Here is a 21,298-nt window from a genome sequence, read left to right as displayed (position 1 = left end):
CTGCTGTAGTTTTAATCACAGTTTCCCTCCAATTATTCCTAGCTCTATCTCCTGCTACCCTTGACTTCCTACGACGTGCTGCGCTTCTGCTCAGGACCTTGGGCACAGCTCCAACCCCAGCCATACCAAGATTGAAACTCCGTCCAAGTCTCATCTACTGTCAACAAAGTTTGCCAGATAGACATTACTCCTACTGCTACTGATTCTACACAGGCCATACAATCTCGCACCCAAACCTCGTAGTGTTAAACCCTTCATTGTTAAAACTGTAAATAGAGGTGCCCAATAAATTAAGGTGGTGCCTGACAATCCAACCATGTTGTCCTCTGATTATTTTATACAAACACAAACAAAAATCAGCGAACAGGCTCGGACAGGCTTGAGTCTGGAGACATGGAACATAGGGTGGATGCAAAGGGCCCGGGGAAGCTTGAGTCAGACGGATACTGGATTGAGCACTTTAGAGATTGGGAACGGACCAACAAAGCGAGGAGCGAGCTTCCGACAGGCGACTTTCAGGAGCAGATCCCGAGTGGACAGCCAAACCCGTTGGCCAACATGGTAAGGGGGTGCTGGGTGGCGCTTACGATTGGCCCATCGAGCATAGCTTTTGGATGAGCGGAGAAGCACTAAGCGGGTCCTCCTCCAGACCTGTCGACACCGTTTAACCAGAGCGAGGGCAGAGGGAACCGAGGCCTCTAATTCTTGGGAAGAGAACAGAGGTGGTTGATAGCCGTAAGCGGCCTGGAAAGGGGAGAGGCCTGTGGCTGCCGAGGGAAGAGAGTTGTGGGCATATTCGACCCAAATGAGGTTGGATGACCAGGATGTAGGGTCTTCAGAACAGAGGATTCTGAGCCCAGTCTCCAACTCTTGGTTTAAATGCTCCGTCTGGCCGTTGGTCTGCGGGTGGAAGCCAGATGAAAGGCTAATGGAGGTACCCAGGAGTTAACAGAACTCCTTCCAGAATCTCGAGGTGAACTGTGGCCCCCGGTCAGACACAATATTGCGAGGCAACCTGTGTAAGCGGAAGGCATGTAATAGTAGCATCTGGGCAGTCTCCTTGGCAGAGGGAAGCTTGGCCAAGGGCACGAAATGGACCATTTTCGAGAATCGGTCCACCACCGTAAGGATGGTAGTGTGGCCGGCAGAAGGAGGTAGTCCGTTGACAAAGTCCAGGGAGATATGGGACCAAGGTCGTCTGGGGGTCGGAAGGGGGCGCAGGAGCCCGGCTTGTGGGGTCCTGGACAATTTCTGCTGAGCACAGGTGGGGCAGTCTGCCACAAATCTCTGGATATCGTGCTTGAGTGAGGGCCACCAGAAACGCTGTTGGAGAGTAGATAAGGTACGGGAAACCCCGGGATGACAAGAGGCGGCTGCTGTGGCACCACTGGATGACCTGAGACCTAAGGTGATCAGGGACAAAGAGTCTGTTCCTGGGGCAGTTGCCTGGAATCTGTATCCCTGCGATGGCCTGCTGCACTCTCCTTTCGATCCCCAGATGAAGAGCACGGATGGTTACCGACGAAGGGAGGATGTGTTTGGGAGCTGGGTCATCCTCATCGGGGGTGAATAGTCGTGAAAGGGCGTCCGGTTTACCATTCTTAGAACCAGGGCGGAATGAGAGGGTGAAGTTAAAACGCCCAAAGAACAGCCCCCAACGAGCCTGTCGAGGGTTGAGTCGTTTGGCTGTCTGAAGGTATTCAAGATTTCTGTGGTCAGTCCATACAATGAAAGGCTGCTCAGTGCCCTCCAACCAGTGGCGCCACTCCTCCAGGGCCAGTTTCACAGCCAGAAGCTCCCGTTCACCGATGGCATACTTCTGTTCAGCTGGGGAAAGGCGGTGAGAGAAAAAGGCACAGGGGTGGAGACGATTGTCCTTAGAAGCCCTTTGAGACAGGACGGCCCCCACCCCACAGTCAGATGCATCCACCTCCACCACAAACTGGCGCGATGGGTCCGGAAGAATCAGGACAGGAGCAGTAGTGAAGAGCTTCTTAAGTTGGGCAAAGGCTAGCTCAGCCTCTGGAGTCCATGAAAAGGGGTGTAGCGAGGAAGTGAGTCGGTGCAGGGGTGCCGCAACGGCACTGTAACCTCTGATGAACTTCCAGTAGAAATTAGCGAACCCCAGGAAACGCTGGAGCTGCTTACGGCTTTCAGGGCACTGCCAGTCCCTCACAGCCTCCACCCGCCTGGGATCCATCTGTATGCTACCGGCCGAGAGTACGAAACCCAAAAACGTGGTGCTGGAGGTGTGGAATTCACACTTCTCGGCTTTCACATACAGACGGTTCTGAAGCAGGCGACGGAGCACCGACCGGACATGGTGAACAAGCTCCTCTAGGGAGTGGGAGAAGATGAGGATGTCATCCAAGTACACAAAGACAAACTGGTTTAGGAAGTCCCGGAGGATGTCGTTGACCAGGGCTTGAAATACAGCAGGGGCATTAGTGAGCCCGAACGGTATTACCAGATATTCATAATGGCCTGTTGGGGTGTTAAATGCAGTCTTCCATTCGTCACCCTCTCGAATACGCACCAGATGATAGGCGTTGCGGAGATCGAGTTTGGTGAAGACAGTGGCTCCCTGGAGGAGTTCGAAAGCGGTAGACATGAGGGGTAATGGATAACGGTTCTTGGTAGTAATGGCATTAAGCCCACGGTAGTCGATGCATGGACGCAAGGACCCATCCTTCTTCCCTACAAAGAAGAACCCAGCCCCAGCAGGTGAGGAAGATGGACGAATGATCCCGGCCGCGAGGGAATCTTGAATATATTGGGTCATAGCCTCTCTTTCGGGTCCCGAAAGCTGGTAGAGCCGACCCCAAGGAGGGGTAGTGCCAGGCAGGAGGTCAATAGCACAGTCATATGGGCGATGAGGGGGTAAAGAGGAGGCTCTGACCTTGCTGAATGCCATCCCCAGGTCATGATAATCGGAGGGTACTGAGCTGAGGTCAGGGGGTGGTTCGTCCATGTCAGACACCTTGGTAGGAGGTACAGATCCTAGGCAATGGGATAGGCAGTAGGTCCCCCAATCCAGAATACGGCCGCTGGTCCAGTCCACGTGAGGATTGTGCTTCTGGAGCCATGGAAAGCCCAACATAACAGGGGCAAATGGTGAAGGGATCAGAAGAAAAGACAACCACTCTTGGTGATGTTCAGAGATGGTGACAAGCAAGGGTTTAGTGCGTTGGGAGGCATGATGGAGGACGTGGCCGTCCAAGGCCCAAACATGGAGGGGTGAGAACAGAGGCACCGTCTCAAGGCCTAGTTGTTTAGCCAGGTCTTGATCCATAAATTCAGAGTCGGCTCCGGAGTCCACAAAGGCAGATAGGTCATAGCCCCGCTGGTCAACTGAGATGTGGATCTTCAGCAGTGGCTTGGAAGGGACTGATGGTCGTAGACTCGCGGCTGGCCCCTCTTTCAGCGACGAGCCCGGCCTTTTACTGGACAGGAAGTGGCAAAATGTCCAGCCTCTCCACAGTACAGGCATAGTCCTGAGGCCCGACGCCTGTCCTTCTCAGCAGAGGATAAGTGACGATGACCGATCTCCATGGCATGGGAGAGAGGAAGGCTCCTGGATGCAGAGACAAGGAGGGTAGGAGAAGGCGGGGGGCGAGAGACAGTGGGTCGGTAGTTGGGTTGTCCAAGACGTCGGGCTGACCTTTCAGTTTGGCGTTCCCGAATGCATCGATCGATGCGGGTAGCCAGGGCGATCAGGTCATCGAGGTTGGCATCGAGCTCAGAAGCCAGCCCGCGATAGAAGGCATCGTAGAGTGCGGTGGCATTCCACCCGCTGTCGATGGCAAATGTGCGGAAATCCACCGCATATTCCGCCATGGTTAGGCTCCCTTGTGAGGCTTCAAAGAGGGAGCGTGCTGCATCCTGCTGAGGAGCTGAGGTGTCAAAGACCTTGCGGAGTTCATTGGAAAAAGACTCAAAGGAGGAGCAGAGTACAGACTGACGTTCCCACTCGGCGGTTGCCCAGAGCTTGGCCTTGCCTGACAACAGGGAGATGACATAGGCTACCTTGGAGCGGTCTGATGGGAAGGAAGAGGGTTGAAGTTCAAAGATCACTGAGCATTGCATCAGAAATGCACGGCATAGTCCTGGTTCACCGGAGAAGCGCTCGGGGTAAGGCAGGTGTGGCTCCCGAAGATGAGCTGGTGAGCTCGTGGGTGTCGAGGACCCAAATGCAGAACACAGTCCGAGTTCAAAACTTATAAGAACGGCACAAAAATGGCAGAGTTCTCAAAAGAAACTGAAAAAAACAGGATACAGCAGGCTGGTAGAATCAGTAAAGGATTCTAGGATAAAGATTAACAACCACATACAGTCCAATAATCCACAATCCAGAAAACAGGTTAAACGTAGGACAGGCAGAGTCATTAACAGCATACAATCCAATAATCCAAAATCCAGAAAGCAGGTTAAACGTAGGATAGGCAGAGTCATAAGCAGCATACAGTCCAATAATCCAAATACAGAGAACAGGTTAAACGTAGGACAGGCAGAGTCATTAACAGCATACAATCCAATAATCCAAAATCCAGAAAGCAGGTTAAACGTAGGATAGGCAGAGTCATAAGCAGCATACAGTCCAATAATCCAAATCCAGAGAACAGGTTAAACGTAGGACAGGCAGAGTCATTGATTGAAGGAAGGCAGAGAAAAACCAGGCAGACAGGAACTGAAGAAAAGGGCAGGATGCTGTCTCAGAAGCTCAAGGCTGACTGAAGAGACCATCTGGCAAGGAGCACAGACTGCTCGCTAGCTTATATAGGACAGAGGAGCATAAAATGGCGGAAACCGGAAATTAGATCGCGAAACCGGAAGTTGCGTCCCGGAACCGGAAGTAGCACCATGTAACCCGGAAATGCATGCCTGACAACAGTAGCCATTTTGTTCTGGTTAAGGCAATAAAAACACATACAGTGATGGACATCAAGGAGAAGTTTAGAGAAGTTAGAGTCCAAATAATTTGCATGAGGAATCTAGGATAGTGTAATATATATAAAACAGAGGCTAGTGCATTTGTAGTATCAGGTGATATCAGGTTTGTGTTTACTGACTGCACATTATAAACTCTAGCTGAAGGAACAAAAATAATAAGTTAATGTCTCTGTGCTGTGTCTCCAGATTTAAACTCACACTCAGTAAAACTCTTCTTACTGGTTCCTCAATTCCCTTTTATTCGTCTACTTTAAACTAAAAATCTAAATAAAACCTCCAAAATTCAAAAGACCATCCTGTAAATGTAGCACAGACACACCACCTCAGACATTTCTCTCACACGCTTAACTTATTGTATGTTATGAACAATAATTAAATAATTTTGGTCTTTTATTTCTTACTATCAGCACCTTCAAAGTAGAATAGATATTTACTTCTCATCCTAAACTGTGAACACACAGGTATATAAAGAGATTGTTTTGGATTTTTAGCAACTATGTCAATTTTGAATACCAATATTTTATTACTTACCTTTGAAGAAAGGCTATATAAATTTAAAGATTAATTAATGATAGTAATTGTGAATAAGCAATGACATGAAATTATTATTTAGATATAATTACACTAATCAGCTTTCCTAAACTTACCTATTGGGCAAATGTATGTGTAAAGAGAGATTTTGTACGAATCTGGTTCTGTTGTTCTATGATCATTATTATAAAAAGTTTGCATTTACTTTTCATACAAATATCTTGATGTAGTGGCCAATGAGCCTATTTATCACATTTACAGATTAACAGCAAAATATCATAATTGTTCATAGTTTTAAAATAATGTAAACACCACATAAACAAGTAAAGGCTTATAGTATTGTGTAGATGATAAATCTTAAAATACAACACAGCTATATTAATGACTCTATTTTCTGTCACTGAAACTGTGTGAAGTGATGATCAGTACAAAGTTACACTACAACAGCATCACTTCCTGGGTGTGTCCTTCTAGAGACGTGTAAAGTTCAGCACATACAGCACTATTATACAGAATCCTCACAGAGCTGTGTTCAGAAATGGATCAACTATACAACTTACTGTACATAGTGAGATACATACCACTGATCTCACTCTAGTTACAGGTCATTTATTTTCATTAGTTAATTCACTGTATTAAGTAATAATTACGTTTTTAGAGTATATAGTAATTTTCAGATTTTCAGGTCAATATCTGGTTTTTAAAATGCCTTACAGTTTTTTTCTTAATGTTCTTTACAACAGGCAGTTTTGCAGATAAAATCTGGCCGAAAGATGAAATTGCCAACATTGTCATGAAGGAAACAGAGACTGTTACTATGAAATGTTCATATGAGTCAAGCAGTGAAAATATTCGGCTTTACTGGTACAAACAATATCCTAACAGCGCACCACAGTTTTTATTGTATAAAGGTGCAAGGTCAAACAGTTATGCAAGCACTCCTACTGACACTCGATTGGAGACTCAAACAAGCAGAGACTCTACTGAACTTACTATCAGAGGACTAAAGCTCTCAGATTCTGCACTCTATCATTGTGCTCTAAGAGTAACAGCACAGTGATACAGAGTCACTAAAAGGCCTTACAAAAACGTATAAACCAGTATAAATGAAGATTCTAAAACCACATCAAAGATCCTTCCTTTACCAACCTGTTATCAGATAACCACAGACACAAACAATGTTTGTGGTAATTCTGTGGTATAAATGAATAAATAAAAAAGTAAGCAAGCAAGCAAACTAATAAATAAAAATAAAATGTGTTTAAAAACCACATAAGCCGCACATTCATCACATTAAAGTCACAAATCTACATTGTTATGAACAAACAGTATTTTATAGACACAGATCCATTGTTTTGGATGTTTGGGTGCATATGACATGAAATTAAGTTTATTGATCTTTTCTTGCCAGTTTTGTCCATGATTCACTGTAATTAATAGTCATTTGAAATCATCAAACAAACAAACAAACAAACAAATAAATAAAATGGTAGATTCATTTATTCATTCAGTCTTGTGTGTTTTATGTTTGTACAGATCACTGTTACTTTGTTGGATGTGAGCTAGAGCAATGACCTTTTACAAACCCCTCAGAACAGATGTGAACCAGATGTGAACCTCAGAACCAGTGCTAGTCTATAGCATTAATGATGAAAAGAAACTTGTAATCAGTTATTTGTTAGATGAATTTGTACATATTGTAAGACTTTTTCAAATTTAGATGGTGTTCATACCTTCTGAGACAAATGGGACTCATTTAGTCAAGTATTTGTTTACTCCAGCATAGTGAAACATTTTATTTAGGGAGTACTTTATCAAGGGGAGGCTCATAGCATTAATTACATTGTGTAGCATGTAGCACTACAGAATAACTTAAATTAACTTAAATATTTGGTTGAATGCGGTTATTAAATACAGACACAATATGAGATTAATAAAGGGTGTCTTATTCTAGTGAACTGCTTAAAATTATCATTAAATTTAGCAAAAATCAGCCTTAACAGATTTAAACATGACGTAAAATATATTATGAACATTCATTGCTTGTTTCACTCAATTAACTTAAACAATGGATTTATTACATATGATACCAGAACTGACATGACTATGAGTAAGTAAAAGTGGGTGGAGCTAGATGTGGTAAGATACAGTTTAGAAAGTTTCACAGAGATCCTGCCATTTATACCTACTGCAAGAGAGACACAACAGTCATGTTACTCTTCTTTATTTTCATAGTTGTTAAAAACATTGGTAAGTCATTTATATTATACACAAACTTTAGGTGAATGTTGGAAATGAGCTGATACATAAACATGATTAATTAACTTACACAATGAAAGTAGAAATGTTTATGTTGTTGTAATGTTTTACAGCAGGTGCTGTTGACAGCAGCATTACACCAGAACAAACCATCATATCTTCAAGTGAAGGCAGCAACATCACACTGACCTGCACATATGATGACTCAGCTAACTCTCTCCACTGGTATCGACAAAAACCTCAATCAGAACCAGAGTATCTCCTGCAGATTCATAAATCCTCAGATGGTGTCACTAAATCTGAACATGACCCACGACTATCCATCAAAGTTCTTAAAAATGAGAAGAAAGTAGATCTGGAGATCTTTCCTGCTGCAGTATCAGACTCTGCACTGTACTACTGCACCATGGAGCCCACAGTGACACAAAACTCATACAGACTGTACAAAAAGTCAAGCTGCATGTTTTTCTCAGCAGGGGGAGATGTTTACCTGTTTCATTCAAATACACTTTTCTTTCTTAATTCTCAGACTTTGACGTTCATTTGCTTGAATATCAACAATGATCGTCTTGGATATGTTGCTAATGCTTATTGGTTGAATAACCAGAGAAGAATAGATCCGTTAAAAATAAATGTTAATATTTAATAAAAAAAAATATTTTTGCTAATGCTCATGGTGTTATTTTGTTATTCTCCTGATGTAATAAAATATAACACAAGGTTTACTAACAATATGTATTTAAGTATTTTAAGGTGCTGATTTTTAATGTAACACTAGTGAACTGAAGACTTCACTCTTCATTATTTGGCAGATTATAAAATAGCACTTGAAATCACAAGTTGTGGTTGAAATGGAAATGGTTGCTCCACTCCAGACTCTCACTGTGCTGCCACATGTTCACTCAGTCTCCACAGCACTAAGTGCAGTTCTCATAGTCAGTGGTGGCAGCTTTATTAATATTAATTCTAAAATATGAATTCTTTGATGAACAGTTATTTCTTTGTTTATTGTGCTTGAGATCTGATGTGTTCAACATATGTTTCTGTGCAGGTTTACTTTGGTCTTGAGTCTTGAATAATAAGAATGTCCACTAGTTTGATTTCCCAGTGTGTTTTTGACATTGATTGAAATACTTCAGCACTTAATTGCTGTGGGTTTTGGGAATATGTCTGTTACCCTCTGAGACCCTGCATCTGTGGAACCTGTAAAAGAAAAACCTGTCTGTTTAGGAAACTCAGTCAGATTTTTGTTTCAGGCCCCAAGTCACAGATGATCCTAATTATATTTGATAATAAATCTGTACTACTGTTAATAATTAGGGGTGAATCAATACTTTTCTGTGAACTGCAAAGTGCAGCTGCTGTGCCTGGATCCATCAGCTAAACTAATTTTTTCACAGTGGCTTTATTAAGCAGATGTCTATATCAATTACATTAAAATCAAAGTCAGATCAGAGTCAAATGACAACATAAAATAGACAAAGAAAGAAAAGAGGCTGGTTTGTTCATTACCTCAGTGAAATACAGTATAACAGGTTTATCACAACAAACAAATAAGCTCAATATATATTTATATCCATGTATTTTGGTTTCAAATATTATCTTGTGATTAATAATCAAGTATTTAAGTAAATTTAAGGTAATTTTGTGTCTTTACTTCCCTGTTAGGACAAGATGTAGGACAAGACTTTCTTAATGGCCAATTCAGTGGAGTTGAGTTTTATAGCTGCTTTCATTCATGAAAATGACAAATTCAGCAGTATTTAAAGAGAAATATATGGGGGTTATGAAGACATACTTTTGTGTGAATATTTCTTCTGTATTCTCAAATAAACCTTATTCTTTTAATGGGTCTAACAATAAGCCACCTTCTGCTGCACAAATGACACACAGAGGAAGGTAAATAAACAAAACAGATTTCTACACACAAAACCAATAAATACCACTGCTAAGTAGATTTAATCCAGTAAAACTGTCTTAGATAGAATTTCACAGAACAATTAGGCAATAGAACAATCTGTAAAATTACTAATGGAAAGTAACACTATATAAAAGACACTGTGATAACCGTGTGACCCAGTGATGGGTTTAGTTTACACACCAACAAAACCAGGGTCACACAGTGCAGTCACAAACACCAACTACTAAAGAAAGGACTTTATTACATATTATAACAATTCCTGAATGTCCATCCATTAAAAGATTCTTATTTTATTAATGAGAGAGAGAGAGAGAGAGAGAGAGAGAGAGAGAGAGAGACCCAAAAACAAGTGATGTAACTAACAATGTCAAAATATCACAGGTAAATGGTACGAGTGAATCCATGGCTTAGGACCACATTGTTTTATTAATACAAAAACATTTGTACAGATTTATATAAACAGTATACAGTATAGAACAGTTATCATGAATATGCATAAATACAAGTAGGTGGAGCTAGAGGTGGAGATGTACATCAAATAGTAACACTGACATTCATTTCTAAAGCTAGAGGTTTGAACTAAACACTCAGGAAAACAATGTTGTTCCTCTTCGTGGTGTTTTTCACTCTTGCTGATGTTGGTAAGTCATATACACTGCACACAAAATATTATTTTTTCTAAATAAGAAGACACAATTTTCCATGTGAAATGTGTCATTTATGATTAAAATATCACAATATTGTTGTAATGTTTTTATAGCAGAGGCTGCTGACAATAACATTAAACCAGATCACACCAATGTATTTTCAATGGAAGGCAGCAACATCTCACTGTCCTGCACATATACTGGATCAGTTAACAGTCTCCACTGGTATCGACAAAAACCTGGATCAAGACCCGAGTTTCTGCTGCTGATTGATGAAAGCAGTGAACATGTCACTGAGGCTCAACCACCTCATCCACGATTGTCCATAAAACTTAAAAAAGAGCAAGATAAAACGAATGAGAAAGTGGATCTGATCATCTCCTCTGCTGCTGTATCAGACTCTGCTCTATACTACTGTGCTCTGGAGCCCACAGTGACAGGAAATCCAGCTGCACTGTACAAAAACTTTCACACAGTTTTGTTATATTGAAAGCAGCTCTTCCAATGCTTTAGTGAAAGTTACATGTCCTTTTGGGGGATTCTGTCAGGGTCATGGTTGATATGGTATGAACTTTGTTCACATGAGGTAGGAAAACACCCTTTGCAGAGCTCCATATACAAACCATATAGTTACCCTTTCACACACTCATTCACACAAAAGCATTATTTCTCCTAGAAAAATGTCCTACTGTCATGTTTTTGGAGGTGATGTAAAACTGCACACAAACTGACAGTAACCTGAACTCCTGCTTTCAGTATGTGTTTACTTAAATGTGCTCTGGACAGGTTTCCCATATGAGGCTGAATGTAAAGCCAGGATGTTTCAGTAAGAATCAACAATCTGACAACAACATTGGTGACACTGTCATGTGATGCTGTGGGGTGGAGCAATTTTGAAGCTTTATGGTGTTAACATATTAGATTACAGAAAGATCTCCACTATTTTCACTGAGCTAAGACCAGTCATCATGTCTGTGTGGTGATGCAGTGTGAAAATGCAGAGGAGTTCAGACTAAAGTATTTCCTGTTGATTATTTAAAGGTTAAAAACATTATGTTCTCTTCTCTATGACAGGTGACAGATTCAATAGCCTTCTGCAGGACTTGAAGAGCTGGACACTGGGTGAGATCGCCTGTGCTGCGGGTCTGTCAGTGTGTGTGTGTGTGTGTAAATAGTGCCCTTTGCACTTACCCATTTGTTTTGGGTTTTCTGTTTGTTAATGTATTAGTTATCACAGTATGCATTTGGGGCTGCTATTTTATTTTATTTCATTTTTAAATGGACGGGTTTTAAGCTGTAGCTGGGCTGGAAATCTTAGGTCCAATCCGGAAATCACTGGTTACTATGGTTACCGCGTCCTGCGGGGAGAAAGAGCTCCTTCTGACAACACTCAGCCCCTCACAGTAGGACGATCTTTATCCTTTAATGTCACACTGATTTTACAATAAATATACAATAAACAATACATATACAATATAATATAACATAATATACAATACAGTGTAATATTTACCCCAGTAGTAGGACACCTTTAAGAACCCTGGCTACTGTTTAAAACTTAAACATGCTAAGTCTTGTGATTGGGCAGCTTGCTAGCTAGTGTAAATAATAAATTATAGATTAATGTTATCTACTGAGAGAACTTGTCTGTTTGTTGTAATTATTACACAATTGTTTGGGTCAGTTGATGTAAATATAATATTTAGTTAGCCTGCTAGCAAACTTGCCTACTGGTGCTAATGCTAAACTCCTGAACCAAGCTATGTTATCTAGCTAGCGAACCTCGCTAATCATTTCATTTACACAATATCATATAGAGTGTAAAGCTTGCTGAACTCGGGTGAAGGTTTTAATAATTATTCCGTATAATATTTAGATAGATTTCGGATGATGGACTGGGACAGGAGGTTTTTGAGACTTTAATCAGTCACCATGTACGGTGAATTTACACAAGCTAATGCTAATTAATGCTAATATTTGTCTGTTTATTCTCAGCTTAACTAGCTTACAAACTCACAGGTTTATTAACATTTCAGCGTTAAAAAGGAAATTTTGTTTTTTTACTTCTCCCTTTTTAAAAAAAAAATAAAAAATCAAAATCCTCTATTTCTGGGTGTGGGTGAAAAAAACACTGGTTTATCTACACTGTTAGCAAGCCTGGATAATTAACTTGGTAGCATCATTAAGATAAATATCGTAATGAGTAATGCAAACCTTTTAACCGGTAAACAAACCTTTCCTTTATTTTACTCAAGCTGTTTTTACTGTAAGGAACGTGACAGAATGTTAGATGTGTTATTATGAAACTGCGATGAGAAGAAGCACTTATGATGGGGCGGCGGGAGGAAATGTACAGTACGTCATCTTTTTTGGAGAACAGGACATGTTTAGGCTTACATCCTGCTTCGTGTTAAGGTGTAAATTAAGTCGCCATCTAGAACACCATAAGTGAATTATAGAGATTTTTTTGTTTTTTTACGTTTTAACAGGATGCAGTTGGCGTACAGCTGGCCTCCGTGGCTCCGATTCTGTTCCTGAGGACTCCTTCTCATCGGGACTCCATCAAAGCAGAGCTCTCCGGGTCCTGTGTAAGCTTTTGAATGCCTGTGTAACATGACAGCTGTTTAAATCTGAAAGACTTTGATAATAGAGAACTCCATTAGGACTCCATTATGTAAAGTTAATTTCTTTTTGTAACTTTTCTGCTCTCTGCAGGCCTACCAGTACAACCTCGTGGACGTGTTTTACGAGCTGCTTCTCTGCGGATACTTCACGAAGGGCTTAACGCCTCAGCCAGTAAGCGTCTTATCGGGAGATTAAAAAGCGATGCTTGAATGTAGTTTGAGAACAGGATCTATTTTATTTCATTTTGTTTTCCCATATTTTAAACCCTGGCATTAACGGAGCTTGTCGTCTCCCTTTCCTAAAGCTTCAGGGAGGACTCTCGGAGCGCCTGCTTGCGCTCATCAAGTGGGATGTAGACGTTTGGGAGCCTGGAGCAAAGATCTACTTCACAGTGCTTATTGTAAGTGTTCAAATATCTTCTGATGCCACGATACACAAATGGTCAGCATTGTATCTCTAAGACAGTGACATTACACTGGATTTGTGTTTGTGTCATTTGTTGATAGGATCAGCTTACAGGCCTTTTTGTGGTACTGTTCTCTCAGCCCCTGGAGCTCTACACCGACCCTCCAGCTTTAGCCAGCACGGTTAGGCATCTCCTCGGGCAGCATGTCGAGAAGAAGATGGTGAAGACTTTGGAGAGGCTCTTGGCAATGTCCTTCCCTTACTTCTACACCTTCCCAGTACCCACCAACACAACACACACACACAAACACACAATTTATTGCACAACTTCCCATTCCATACTTTGTTACAGTTCATATTTTGTCCCTACATTGCTCAAGCGCTCCACAGATGAGTATAAATTGATTTTGTAACATTTCAATTGTCACATTTTAAAATATCTCTCTTCTTTTTCCCCTTGACAGGTCTGCACAACGATCCCAGGACTTTAGGACCAGAATTGCACATTCTGCTTTATTGGTACAAACAATATCCTTTAATTATATATCCTGTAATTTATTTTCCATTCATTCATTTATTTATTCTTTCATGTGTTTATTATACCTGTGTGTATAAATGTATGTTACTTTACCAAATGTGAACTAAGATCCAGAACAAAATGTGAGCACTCCAGACCATAATTCCATTGTATAGTTACAAGTTAAAATGGATGAATAAGGAAAGTGTTAGTCAAATTTGCTTTCCTTTTATTGATCATAATGAAATTCATCAAGATTGAGTGAAAATGAAATGAAAATGGAAATTGTGTATTAACATTTGTATTTTCAGTTAAATGGATGTACAATGTCTGCCAAATTTTAAATGGATCAGCAAAAATCCATTCACAGTTGCATTTCCCAGGTCTTAAGTGTTACGACCCTGACCTGTGGAAACAGCACTTACTCTTCCCTGCACCACCTTCCATTCACAAACCTGTGCTCCACCTCAGTCCTGCCTCCACATATGGCTTTCATGGAAGAGGTGAGAGGAAGAAGCCCTTTCTCTCCAAAAAAACATGGCGGCATCGGGAATCATCAAAAACATGGCGGCATCGAACAAATTCGGGAACAATATTTTTTTGGACTGATGGTTAATCATTATTCATAGTTTCATGTTTGGTGAAGGTCAAACAGAGTTTATCACAACAAACACCTCATACCAAGTGTCATGTTGGTGGAGGGGTGAGGATTCGTTGTTTTGCAGCCACAGGCTCTAGAAAACTTTTAATCATTTGGACATTGATGATCTCCACTTTATATTAGAATATTCTTGAGACAAATGTAAGACTGTCCATGAGCTTATGTTGTGCTGAAACTGGGTCATATTAAAGGACAATAATCACAAGCACACCAGCAAATTTGTCTCTTTAAGGATGCTGAATCTGAGGACTTGTTTTTGTCTAGGTTAATGTCAGAAATACAGATAAAAAAGAAAAAGACGGGTTATTCTTGTGTTCTGATATGCTGAAATGCTGTAATGATTCCAAATGAATCTGTGAATTGAAACTGTGAACTATTCCCAGCGTGGTGAGCAATACTTTTGTTTTAAATATATTGATGGTTCTTGAGGTAAATAATGTATATGTCTATTTAAATTCAGCTCCTGCAGATGGCAGTACATGACATGAAAATACTCTAGAACTGAACCTGATTGGACCTGGACACAACAGAACCATGTGGAGTGTTAAATTAGCCATGAACATTAAACCTGAACAAAGCTTCAGCACAGATACATGGTGTGTGGAGTGCAGTCCGACTGAAACACTTGAATTACTGCAGAATCTTGAGCTTAATACAAGATGCTTTTGTATTTGTGCACATGCTCTCAAACACCACCTTGTTAGGGGTTTTATATTGTTATAATTTTATGGGGAATTTTTTAAAATCCTATCAATCACTACAGTACCTCTGGTGTTTTGTTTAGACTTTAAGGGTGTACTATAAATCTGCTGAAGAATTTAATTTCACAATAAGAATTGTTTGTAATTGCAACAATATATTTTGTAGATTAGAAAAGGTTTAAGTTCATAGAAATAGGAAATACAGGAACTAAATATATGAATCTTTTGCTCATTAAATTCTTTTAGAAAATGTGTATGTATTTTACATAATGTGGCACATCCTGCACTCTGATTGGTTAAAACAGAGGGAAGCTACAGTTGAGGCTTTGTACACAAGAAATGCTTAGATGCTTCACTGAAGACAGAGTAGAAGGAAACTTGACATTTACTGTAACATAAAAAGGAAACTTTCAGAAGAACAGAGGAAATTAAAACATGATGGTTTTCTGTATGTTTCTGTTTTTTTACCATGTTCATAGGTAAGCTTATATTTTATATATCCCCATATATCATGTTTAAATGTTTTATAACTAGTAAAGAAATGTTTCCATGTGTGAGTGTTTTAGATTGTAAGCATGTACTGTATGTATACTGTATAATATAAAATGATAATATTCTGAAATAAATGTCCTCTTCAGGTGAGAGCACACAGGACAGCATTACTCCAACATCTTCTGCTGTCTATGGTAAAGAGGAGCAAGCAGTTACACTCTCCTGTGATTATAAATACACTGTTTCTATGAACAATCTACAGTGGTATGGACAATATTCCAATGCAGCACCAGAATTCCTCGTTCTGTTGACGGAATCGGGAGGGAATCAGACAGGTGATACTCCTCATCCTCATTTGTCTGCTAAAGTTCATAAGAGTCTGAAGCGTGTGGATTTGGAGATCTCGCCTGCTTCAGTATCAGACTCTGCACTGTACTACTGCGCCTTGCAGCCCACAGTGACAGGAAAGTCAACTTCACTGTCCAAAAATCTACAGAGACCTCAAACATGAAAGAATTATTGATCCAGTAGAAATATATGTATATAACCATATATGAATACTTTATTTGAATTCAATAGACAAAACATTCTAAGTGAATCCAAATACTGATAGAAAAGTTAGGTGTGTGTTTGAAGAAGCCACATGTTCACTCCCTCTGCAGTATTAAGTGCAGTTCTCATAAACAATAGTGGCAGGTGTGATGGTTTATTTACTTAATGACAGTGTAAAGATCACATGCTGGAAAATTTGGATATTGTAAACTTTTTTGACAAGCAGCTGATTTGACTTTTTTTTTTTTTTAATTTATTTGTTTGTTTGTTTGCTTGTTTGTTTGTTTGTTTTACTGAGCATGCTATTTAATGTGTTCATCATGTGTGTCTTTGCAGGGTCTTTAATATATTTTTGAGAATTACAGGATACCTGAAAGTATGTATAACTAAGAATAAGAATTGTGGAAAATACAAACACAGTTTCCATCACACAATCAGGAAATAAATAAGCTCTACTGAAATAGTGCCCCATAATCAATTCTTGAGGTAGATGAGCTACAACAGCTAAAGACCACATGGGGTTTCATTCCTGTTCACCAAGAACAGAAATCTAAGACTACAGTAACAACCCTGTAAATGACATAAATCATACTAAAATATTTTTTTAAAATCCATAGCAACCACATGGGACAACATTACAGCTTCCTAGTGTCACCCTATCGAACAGATGAGACCTTGTCACAGTTACCAAACCATACCCCACCAGCCACCTGAGTTTCTTTAGCAACCAGCTAATTCAATTTTATTACCAACTGGAATCATTTTTAAACTTACTGCAAATATCACAGAAACTACTTGAAGCCTCATAATATTCACCAAGCTATACTGGAGCAACAGTACAGTTTCCAGCAAAGAAGCTACAATCCTGTAAACTTGACCTATACTGAAACCTCCACCTGACACTAAAGTAAGCTTGTTCTACAAGAATTGATTTTGATCTTCATGTCCACCGAGATTAATGACATATTTGGCCCAATGGCAAGAGCTGCTTACTTGGTTCACACTTAGCGTCTGCATTCCAAAAAGGTTCGAATCCCACAGGAGCCTCGCTTTATTGTTAACTTGACTTTGTGTAACCGAGTTCCTTTTACTCGGACCCCAGTCCATATGAACTGGAAGGTCACAGAGAGTTACAGAGTACAGTGAACCTCCATTGGCACACAGCAAGCTGACCGGGACGACCTGGCTCGTTGGTCTAGGGGTATGATTCTCGCTTTGGGTGCGAGAGGTCCCGGGTTCAAATCCCGGACGAGCCCTGGTTTTACATGGAAGAGAGTGGGTGGGATAAAACTAATGGAAACTTGCACTGCCGGCTTGGTTCTCGCTTGGAAGCTTGTTTCTCCAGAGGTCCAAGGAGGTTCAAATCCCACTGTAACTACCTCTGAAAATTAAAGCTCCAACCTGGAGCCTATCTCTGGAATACAGGGAGCGGGATGGAGAGTGTCACACTTTGTGGAGACATGAACCTCTGAAATATTAATATAATAGAGTACAGAAAGACCTCAGAATATTGTCATTTTACTAACACCATTCATCATGTTCACTGTTATATTCATGTGTCTGTGGCTTTCATTAGGTAAGTTATCATTGATCTTTTCAGAAAGGAGGGTAAAAGGTAAATCCCTATGCCACCACGTCTGTCTGCTAAAGTTGATGATAAAACTAAACAAGTGGATCTGATCATCTCCTCTGCTGCTTTTAATGTTTGATAATATACAATTAGAAGGTAATTTATTCATAATCACACTCTCTGGTATCACCCAGATGAGGATGGGTTCACATTTGAGTCTTCCTCATATCGTCTCAGGGAGTTTTTTCTTGCCGCTGTTGCCTCAGAGTTGCTCATTAGGGGTAAAGTTAATTTTCAACTTTGTAATTTCTATTCTGAATTTCTGTATTTCTGTAAAGCTGCTTTGAGACAATGTCCATTGTTAAAAGTGCTGTACAAATAAAAATGAAGTGAACTGAATTGAATTGAACTGAATTTAATTACCTTTTGGTTATAGACACAGCAAATTTACTTATGAGAGATTTTGTTTAAATCTGGATCAGTTTCCTATGATTTTCCACAGCAAATTATCATAATTATTTATAAATGTACAAATAATTTAAAAACCACACAAACAGATAAAGGCTTATAGTATTGTATAGATGATGAATCTTGAAATACAACACCAGCCATAATGACTCTAGATTTCTGTCACTGACACTGTGTGAAGTGATCTGTCCAAAATAACACTAAAACTGCATCACTTCCTGGGTGTGTCCTTCTAGAGACGTGTAAAGTTCAGCACATACAGCACTATTATACAGAATCCTCACAGAGCTGTGTTCAGAAATGGATCAACTATACAACTTACTGTACATAGTGAGATACATACCACTGATTCTCACTCTAGTTACAGGTCATTCATTTTCATCAGTTTATCAATAGTTTTAACTATCACAATCATATTTAATCAGTTAATTAATTACATTAATTAATAACCATGTTTTTTTTTGGCGACGCTACCCATGCACTTGGAGGGTTGTGGGGCTGTGGTCAAGGGAGGCCTGCCAGGTCGGGAAAGAGAGGCACTCTGGCAGGCGGTCACAATGGTTGTACCACGCATGCTTCCATTACCAGACGTGATTCAAGATCCAAACCCAGGAAAGGTTTGAAAGGCTTAGGCTCTTGTTGACAAGGTTTGCTGATATGAACTTGCATCCCAGTCTGTTGCAATAAATTCAATTCAATTCAATTTTATTTGTATAGCGCTTTTAACAAAGAGCATTGTCTCAAAGCAGCTTTACATGAGAAACCACATCAAAAAACAACAAACATATGAACAGACAAACAGACAAACAGTCCTAGATGTTATCCCAAGTGAGCAAGCCTGAGGTGACTGAGGCGACTGTGGCAAGGAAAAACTCCCTTAGATGGTATCAGGAAGAAACCTTGAGAGGAACCAGACTCAAAAGGGAACCCATCCTCATTTGGGTGACAATTGTGTGATGTAGATACAGCATGTGTATAGTGTTATGTGAATCAATAAGGAGGTTGTTGTCCATGGCGCTGCTTGAATATCCCAATCCTCACAAGCAGAACCCGGCTGGAGCTGGTCCATCTCCGGATGCCACTGGAGCCGGCACAGTCTCTGTATGCCTCGGGATGGGTAGAAGAAAGGAAACAATGGAACAGCATTAGCGTAGCTGCTGTTCATAATATTAGCAGTACTAGCTGAATGTGCATTTAATCAGATGTACTGGAGTGCAAGGTTATGGGAAGTGTTAGATGTATGCCTGGCTAAAGAGATAAGTCTTTAGTCTACATTTAAACTGGGAGACTGTGTCTGAGCCCCGAACACAGTCAGGAAGACTATTCCAGAGTTTTGGAACTAAATACGAAAACGCTCTACCTCCTTTTGTGGACTTTGATATTCTGGGAACTACTAGAAGTCCAGAATTTTGTGATCTTAAAGAGCGTGGTGGATTGTAATGTGTTAGAAGACTGGATAGATAGGTGGGAGCTAAACCATTTAGAGCCTCGTATGTGAGTAGAGCTAGTTTATAGTCAATTCTAAACTTAACAGGTAGCCAGTGCAGGGATGATAATATTGGGGTTATATGATCATATTTTCTTGATCTGTTAAGAACTCTGGCGGCTGCATTCTGGACTAACTGTAGCTTGTTTATTGAAGATGCATCACAACCACCTAGTAATGTATTACAGTAGTCCAGTCTGGAGGTCATGAAGGCATGAACTAGCTTTTCTGCATCAGATACAGATAAAATGTTCCTAAGATTGGCAATATTTCTAAAATGGAAGAAGGCTGTTTTTGTGATATTGTAAATATGGTTTTCAAAGGATAAGTTGCTGTCTAATATTACACCCAGGTCTTTCACTGTTGAGCTAGTAGTAACAGTGCATCCTTCTAGGTGCATGCTGAATTGTGAGAGCTTCTGTGTACTAGTTTTTGGGCCAATAAGTAATATCTCCGTTTTGTCAGAATTTAATAATAGGAAATTATCGGTCATCCGATCTCTAATATCTTTAACACACTCAGTTAATCTAGACCAATTACATATTTCATCTGGTTTTGATGAGATATATAAAGGTGCATGATCTGTGCCGCTGTCTTCGGGACTGTGCACTGCATTGATCTGCATTGATCACCAGTGGCGACCTGTCAGCCTTACAGCATCTGTGTCCAACCAACATAGAAATACAGCCCACGGTTGTGAAACACCTAGACCCAGGGCTAGCTTTTCTCGCTCCCCTCTAGCACGGTCTCACAGACCAGGTACGAAGCATTCCGCATGCAGGAGTTGTGGTAAAGAGGAGGTTAAAGGGCACACAAGCGACAAGGAAGGGATTCAAACCCACACGTGCAGAACACAACGGATTAGCAGTCCATCGCCTTAACCTCTCAGCCACCTCGTCAGACGCAGGTGTGGCACCCACGGCCAAATGTCCACAGACACCGCGACAATTCCGTAGAGGAGCGCCATAACCCAACGCGTTTAAACAAGCCTGTTCCCAAAACAACTGGAGCCCATCCCACGTGGATTAGAAGTCTGTCTCCTTAACCTCTTGGCATCCTAGGTCACCCACATGACCTTACACCTCAGTGCACCTGGCACTTGCACTCCATTGCCCAAACCTCTTGGCCACCACTTCTTATGTCGATTTTTTATTCTTGGTTGAATTGTTGTTTTGTTGGTAGCTCGTAACCATGGTAAGGGCACGACTGATGCGGCTCACACGCGGAAACCGTGTTTTGCGTACCGTCCTGTGGGTGTTTGGACTTGCTGTTTGAAAAAGGAAGGTGTGAAACGGAGCAGCGTCTCAAAGCCAGGCGTTGACACCAGTTGCCGAAACCTGGGAGTCTGGGGGCTCCGGTACAGTGTGAGCGTGCTTGTTTTTTTTTTTTTTTGCAGCCAGGCAGCCTGATTACGTCAACTCTTAAGCACATTTGCAGAAGGCACAGGAGCCACAACCACTGTAAAGCCTTTGTGGTGCCAGAGCCCACAACCACTGTCTTGAAAAGACTCAGC

The 21,298-nt window shown here is 40.8% G+C and overlaps 1 non-coding gene across 1 annotated transcript; it reads left to right on the top strand.

The window, feature by feature from the left end:
* Positions 1–17,445: 17,445 nt before the first annotated feature.
* On the top strand, positions 17,446–17,517 carry trnap-ugg (transfer RNA proline (anticodon UGG)). The gene has a single exon. It is a non-coding gene; the product is annotated as a tRNA-Pro (tRNA).
* Positions 17,518–21,298: the final 3,781 nt, after the last annotated feature.

The sequence above is a fragment of the Hemibagrus wyckioides genome, unplaced genomic scaffold (assembly GCF_019097595.1).
Source record: "Hemibagrus wyckioides isolate EC202008001 unplaced genomic scaffold, SWU_Hwy_1.0 Contig2, whole genome shotgun sequence".
NCBI classification, from domain to species: Eukaryota; Metazoa; Chordata; class Actinopteri; order Siluriformes; family Bagridae; genus Hemibagrus; species Hemibagrus wyckioides.
This window is presented reverse-complemented; position numbering and strand designations above follow the sequence as displayed.